Source organism: Salvelinus sp. IW2-2015, unplaced genomic scaffold, assembly GCF_002910315.2.
Source record: "Salvelinus sp. IW2-2015 unplaced genomic scaffold, ASM291031v2 Un_scaffold2322, whole genome shotgun sequence".
Lineage (NCBI taxonomy): Eukaryota > Metazoa > Chordata > Actinopteri > Salmoniformes > Salmonidae > Salvelinus > Salvelinus sp. IW2-2015.
The window spans coordinates 96,103-103,504 of record NW_019943647.1 but is presented as its reverse complement, the minus strand read 5'-3'; the positions used below and the strand labels follow the sequence as shown (position 1 = coordinate 103,504).

Below are 7,402 nucleotides of genomic sequence, written 5' to 3'. Positions count from 1 at the left end.
GCTAGGATCTAGGTGTTTAAAAAAGTCATGTCAAACCTTGTGGGTTCGCGTCCCCTCCACACCGCGGCTGGTCGCGTAAGGTCAACAGGATACATGTTCTAGCGGAATAAGTATTGTCTACAACCTGGAGCGTCCTGAGGGACACAGGACAGGTGTATGTATTTCCAGCGTGGTCTTGCAGGACACACAGATTAGTAATTACTGAGTTGAGTAGATCAGACAGGGTATATTCACTGGTCTGAGGATCATACAATCTGACAGGTGATGATAATCTAATACTTTAGTACGTGGCTCTGGGAGGACACAGGACAGGTGTAGTATTTCACTGGTCTGAGGACACAGGACAGTGTAGTATTTCATCCTCGGTTCCATGCATGGACACATGCGGACAAGGGTGTAGTACATTTCACTGGGTCTGAGGACACAGGACAGGTGGAGTATTTCACTGGTCTGAGGACAACAAGGAACAGGTGTAGTATTTCACTGGTCAGAACAGGCAGGTAGACACAAGGATTAATTTCCACACCAGTAGAGAATGTGAAAAGCTTTATTGAAGGAAGTTCATCACCCAAGTGTTATAAATACACAATACATGCATTAAAAATATTATTATATTATATTATAAATGCAAGTTCAATCTGAACTGGTGCATAATAAAAACAGGCAGAAAAAGGAGGTGGGAGAAAGAATCAAAGACACAAAGGGAAGAGATGAGAAGAACAGAGGAGCAGGGAAGACAGCATGTGATTCAATTCATTACATTGCCTACTAAACCTTCATATTCAGGCTCATCATCAATTACTATCTGTCTCCAGTCGTGTCTCTCCCAACCAGCCTTGGGTCCCAGTGGCCAAGGGGTCGATCCAATACTAGGGGTGAGGTGGCGATAAACGGGACGGGGGTGGCATCCTCTTCAGTCAAAACATACCCTAGCGACGGAGACGGATGAAAAGAGAGGGAACATGATTTAAGCACTTGGGTGTTTGTTATTCTAACACTTCAGTCATCATAATCATCAAGGAGGTGAAATGCAAAACTGACCTGGGTCATTAACTTGGGACTACTACATCTGCATCTGTATTCATGTAAAGCATCTCTTTAATAACTTCCTGTAATATAAACGACCTGGGATCATTAACTTGGGACTACACAAATATGCATCATGTACTGTCAAAGTGTAAAGCATCTCTTTAATAATACTCCTGTATATATAAACTGACCTGGGATCATTAACTCTGGACTACTACATCTGCATCTGTATTTTCAATGTAAAGCATCTCTTGTGTACAATAATGAATACTAAATGTCGCGTAGAGATAGTAAATAAAAACTACAGGCAAAGGATGACATCATCGGGACTCAATTTCGACACTCTGGGTTTTGGAAGTCGCCTCCCTTAGATGTCAGAACTAACTTTCTGCACTGGTATCCATTTTCATAATGAATGGGATTAAAAGAGGGCACCATCCAAGACAATTAGCGATTCTTATTTTAAGAAGTCCAGCATGGATGTCTCTCAGCCAGCGAACCCGCAAATGTCAGACTTTCCAGCCATGACTGAAACACTGTCAAGTATTCTTCAATTTGGAGCTAAAGGCGTTGGAGCTGGGCAGCTGATCTCCAGGAATGATCTAGGGACCAGCATGCACGCGAGGAACGCCGGCAGTTTGTATCGGGGGAGCTGACGGTAGTTCACATGGTGGATCTATAATGTTAGAGAACACAAATACACGGCCTAAAATAATTAAGTTTCTTGAGTATAGAACATGCCGCTAATTAACTTGATTGTAGAAAGAGGGTTGTTCATGGATTGGATATCACCTCCATTCCGGGTTTGTCTTAACGATCTTTGGTTGTGTCTCGTTGTGTAGGGTTGTTCTCGAGTCCAGGGTTGGCTGTTCTGTCTTGGTTGATCTCATCATCCTTGGGGTGACACTAACGATTAAAGCATGTTGTGTTGTGCAGCAATTGTACATTTCAGGGTTTAGGTGATGATATGTGAAGTTGTAAGAACTTAGTGTGATGTTTGTTGACTTTGTGTAAATAAATTGTGTTCTCAACCGCCCAATTCCTTGTGGTTTCCGTTGTGTGTGTTTTGGTGGCGCCTAGAGTTGTTCTAGCCTAAGGTTCCGGGGTTGTGTTGAGTAGTTGTGTTGATTTGCATCGTATGTTTTATGTTAATACCTGTGTATCTTATGTCTCGCCTTAGGTGGTGGCTGCCAGTTATGTATGTTTATGTAATTTGTAGTTGTAGTACAAGCCTCCAAAAACTGAATTGGGACTCAATTACTCTAATACTACTGAGTCTGTGTTAGTTTAAAGATCTAGGTCCCTATAGTGTAGACATCTTTTGGTCGTGGCTGCCAGGGTTTACTATTTTGCCTTTGTTATCAGATTCTGCTCTGAATGTCCTAATTTCCTTCAGGGGGACGTTTATTACTCGTACTTGCCTCCTTTTCTCCACCCTCCGTGCTTTACTGGGACATCATAGATTTATACCCTGGAGTGTGGTAGCAGTTGGGGGATCTCAAGGAGGTGTCGTTCATACAATATGTTCTTTTATTTCATAATGGGATGTTTTGGAGCCGATTTGTATTTTATTGTAAATGCATGTGCCGGTTCAAGTAGCCTCTGTAATCACAGAACTGCTCGCTTGAGAAACGCAGGTGCTTCTGCTCCTTAGTCACAGTAACTTTCCATAGGCAAGAGGAAGGGAATTATGGAATCTATTTTATTTCGAAATAGGTTGTATCTACCTGCTCATCTTCCGGCGAGCAGGACATTGACCGATCACTCTCTGATTGACATGGACAGAGACAGACTGATTCTCTTTAGCGCAAACCCGACTCAATGAAGCAACAGACTAAAACGCTGTCCGATCACCGGGTAGGTTTGGTGTCGGTACTTTTTATGCCAGGAAACCTTATGTGTCTTACCCTAATTACCAGCATGAAATGTGCCTTCGAGGCTCCACAAAAATCCATCCTTATGAAACCCTTTACTTCACCAACACTACATAGATAATGCATAAGCCCCTCCACGTCGTGGACAAACTAATCTCAATATCCAACTCAGTGTAAAGGCTTTCGGTGCATCAGTATTGTTCTTAATATTCATAATGAATTCAGTGGCTTTCAATTCCACTCTTTCTGCTTCTCTACTATATAATATACGACAGCACTAACCGTGCCGGTTACATTCGAACTGTAGATGCTAAAGTCACCTAGGAAACTGTTTTGCCTAAGTGACAGGAACGGAATATGTCGGGATTCCTTGCCCGTGAGGAGTACACGCTACCAAGGTCACCCCATGCCTCTAAGCAATAATCACCGTGTCCCTACTCCAATCATCTCGCTCTACGCGAGTGAGCGCCTCATCCCACAGTGACCGTAGTCTACATACTCGGCGTCCTCGCAAAGAAGCCACCTCTGCGTTCCTCAGGCGCGACGTGCGAGCTCACTCCTGCAACCCTTCTGCGAGTCAGTGCGTGGGTAGAGATCAGCGCTTCAAGAGCCGGGACTCTCCTACCCGGAAGCTTCTCGCATCTACGTCGTTAGACCGTGCCTTCTTCTCCCGCACCACGCAACCATCAACAGTGCTCCCAAAGCGTTCAACCAGTCAAACATAGCCTACCCCTCTGCCATAGATCTAATTTTCAATCTGGCCATTCCCATGGCTCGCCCCGACCTGCCTCGTCCCGCCTCCGCATACAGTGCTAGGGCTTGGCAATATAAGATATACCAAAGGGAAAGCATTTGCGTGAGCTTGCGCCAGTGGAACATGAACTACAGCCAAGCTGTGTATTTCCTATGGCTACTTTGAACGCAAGTAACACTGAAACAAGCATGAGACACCGACTGTGTGTTCACGCTCTCGTAGCTGAATAAGTATTTCACTGGTCTGAGGACACAGGACAGGTGTAGTATTTCATCAAACGAGACACTTAATTTCAACCAGTAGAGAATGTGAAAAGCTTTATTGAAGGAAGTTCATCACCCAAGTGTTATAAATACACAATACATGCATTAAAAATATTATTATATTATATTATAAATGCAAGTTCAATCTGAACTGGTGCATAATAAAAACAGGCAGAAAAAGGAGGTGGGAGAAAGAATGTCAAAGACACAAAGGGAAGAGATGAGAAGAACAGAGGAGCAGGGAAGACAGCATGTGATTAATTCATTACATTGCTACTAAACTTCATATTCAGGTCATCACAATTACATAATACTGTCTCTAGTGGTGTCTCCTAACCAGCCTTGGGTCCCCAGTTGGCCCAAGGGTGATCTTATAGCGGGTGAGGTGGCGATAACGGGACTGGGGGTTGGCATCCTCTCTCACGTCAAAACATACCTGCAGACGAGAGACGGATGGAAAGAGAGAGAGAGAACATGATTAAGTCTTGTGTTTTGTTTATTCTAACACCTTCAGTCATCATAATCATCAGGAGGTGAAATGCAAAACTGACCTGGGATCATTAACTCTGGGACTACTACATCTGCATCTGTATTTCAATGTAAAGCATCTCTTTAATAATACTTCCTGTATAATATAANGACTCGTTAATCATAAGGCATACACCCCCGCCCTTCTTCTTACCAGAGAGATGTTTGTTTCTGTCGGTGCGATGCGTGAAGAAACCGGGAGACTGTACCGACTCTAACGTATCCCGAGTGAGCCATGTTTCCGTGAAACAGAGAATGTTACAATCTCTGATGTCTCTCTGGAAGGCAACCCTTGCTCAAATTTCGTCTATCCTTGTTGTCAAGAGACTGGACATTGCGAGTAGTATACTCGGGAGCGGTGAGCGATGTGCACGTCTACGGAGCCTGACCAGAAGGCTGCTCCATCTGTCCCTTCTGCGGCGCCATTGTTTTGGGTTGCCTGCTGGGATCAGATCAATTGTCCTGGGTGGTGGTCCAAACAGAGGAACCGCTTCGGGAAAGTCAAATTCCTGTTCGTAATGTTGGTAAGTTGACGTTGCTCTTATATCCAATAGTTGCTCCCGGATGTATGTAATAAGACTTAAGATTTCCTGGGGTAACAATGTAAGAAATAATACATAAAAAATAAAAAATACTGCATAGTTTCCTAAGAACGTGAAGCGAGGTGGCCATCTCTGTCGGTGCCATCTTACCAGTCACATGTTTTGACACACCTACTCATTCCAGTGGTTTTCCTTTCATTTTACTATTTTCTACATTGTGGAATAATAGTGAAGACATCAAAACTATGAAATAACACATATGGAATCATGTGGTAACCAAAAAAGTGTTAAACAAATCAAAATATATTTCAGATTTGAGATTTTTCAAAGTTGCCACCCTTTGCCTTGATGACAGCTTAGCACACTCTTGGTATTCTCTCAACCAGCTTCACCTGGAATACTTGTCCAACAGTCTTAAAGTAGGTACCAGATATGCTGAGCACTTGTTGGAAAGAAAAACCCTGGAATGAGTAGGAGTGTCCAAACTTATGACTGGTACTGTATATATTAAAAAATCTTGCATATCTTAATTTATTTCCACAATTATTCGAATAATATGCGTAAATTTTTTTGCAGTTCATACGAAGGATTGTTACCTATAAACAAGATTGGCATTACAAATATTACATTTTTGTCAAGCAATTATTATTTTGACAAACAAGTTTTGTGATTCATCCTGTATTGTCCCTAACATCATTACCCTATAGCAACAGATGTGGGACACACACACACACACTCCCCACCCTTCCCCCCACAAATAACCACAAGCACAGATGTTCAACAGTTGTTCCATCCCTGAGCCCAACTCAAGAGAAGACTTGAAGTGTGAATGCATATACAGTTGTAGCTGTTTGAGACGGCAGAGATTTGATTAACCAATGTCAAGTCCTAGGTGATGGCGCTAAGATACACCCCCCTACCCTGAAACACACTGGTCCCCCGGTGTGACCATTTTCCCAAAGCATCTCTGAGCAATCAGACCTTTTGATTATTATGTTCCTCCAGGGCCACAATAATTTTAACTCATGAAACAAGCATGAGAGCACCGACTGTGTGTCACTGCTCTCCTAAGCTGATATGAGAAGACCTTTAAACAGGTCAACAAACATTCACAAGGCCGCAGGGCCAGACGGATTACCAGGACGTGTACTGCGAGCATGTGCTGACCAACTGGCAAGTGTCTTCACTGACATTTTCAACCAGTCCCTGACTGAGTCTGTAATACCAACACGTTTCAAGCAGACCAGCATAGTCCCTGTGCCAAGAACACTAAGGTAACCTGCCTAAATGACTACCGACCCGTAGACTCACGGTCTGTAGCCATGAAATGCTTTGAAAGGCTGGTCATGGCTCACATCAACACATTACCAGAAACCCTAGCACACTCCAATTGCATACCGCCCTAACAGATCACAGATAAAGCAATCTCTATTACACTCCACACACTTCTTTTCCCACCTGGACAAAAGGAACACCTATGTGAGAATGCTATTCATTGACTACAGCTCAGCGTTCAACACCATAGTGCCCTCAAAGTCTTCACTAAGCTAAGGATCCGGGACTAAACACCTCCCTCTGCAACTGGATCCTGGACTTCCTGATGGGCTGCCCCCAGTGGTAAGGGTAGGTAACAACACATCCGCCATGCTGATCCGCACTCAGGGGTGCATGCTCAGTCCCCTCCTGTACTCCTGTTCACGCATGGCTGCATGGCCAGGCACGACTCCAACACCATATATCAAGTTTTCAGATGACACAACAGAGGTAGGCCTATCACCGACACAATGAGACAGCCTATAAGGAGGAGGCCAGAACCTGGCCGTGTGTGCCAGGACAACAACCTCTCCCTCAACGTGATCAAGACAAGGAGATGATTGTGGACTCAGGAAAAGGAGGACCGAGCAGCCCTCGTTCTCATCGACGGGGCTTAGTGGAACAGTTTGAGAGCTTCAAGTTCCTTGGTGTCCAACTCACCAAAAACTACATGGTCCAAACACACCAAGACAGTCGTGAAGAGGGCACGACAAAGCCTATCCCCCCTCAGGAGACTGAAAATATTTGTCATGGGTCCTCTTGATCCTCAAAATGTTCTACAAGCTGCACCATCGAGAGCATCCTGACAGGTTGCATCACTGCCTGGTAGGCAACTGCTCGGCCCCGACCGCAAGGCACTACAGAGGTTGGTGCGTACGGCCCAGTACATCTCTGGGGCCAAGCTTCCTGCCAACCAGGACCAGGCGGTGTCAGAGGAAGGCCTAAAAATTTGTCAATGACTCCAGCCACCTTGGTCATAGACTGTTCTCTCTGCTACCGCAGGCAAGCGGTACCGGAGCGCCAATTCTAGGTTAAAAAAGGCTTCTTAGAAGCTTCTACCCCCAAGTCACAAGACTCCTGAACAGCTAATAAAGGGCT

General features: G+C 44.5%; 1 long non-coding RNA gene across 1 annotated transcript in view; it reads right to left on the bottom strand.

Moving 5' to 3' along the window:
• Window positions 1-3,961: 3,961 nt before the first annotated feature.
• The window catches only part of LOC139025157 (uncharacterized), a 6,798-nt gene continuing 3,357 nt past the window's right edge, over window positions 3,962-7,402 (bottom strand). Inside the window, exon 2 of the long non-coding RNA XR_011476604.1 lies at window positions 3,962-4,356. This is a non-coding gene — a long non-coding RNA (uncharacterized lncRNA). The remainder of the gene's footprint in view (window positions 4,357-7,402) is intronic.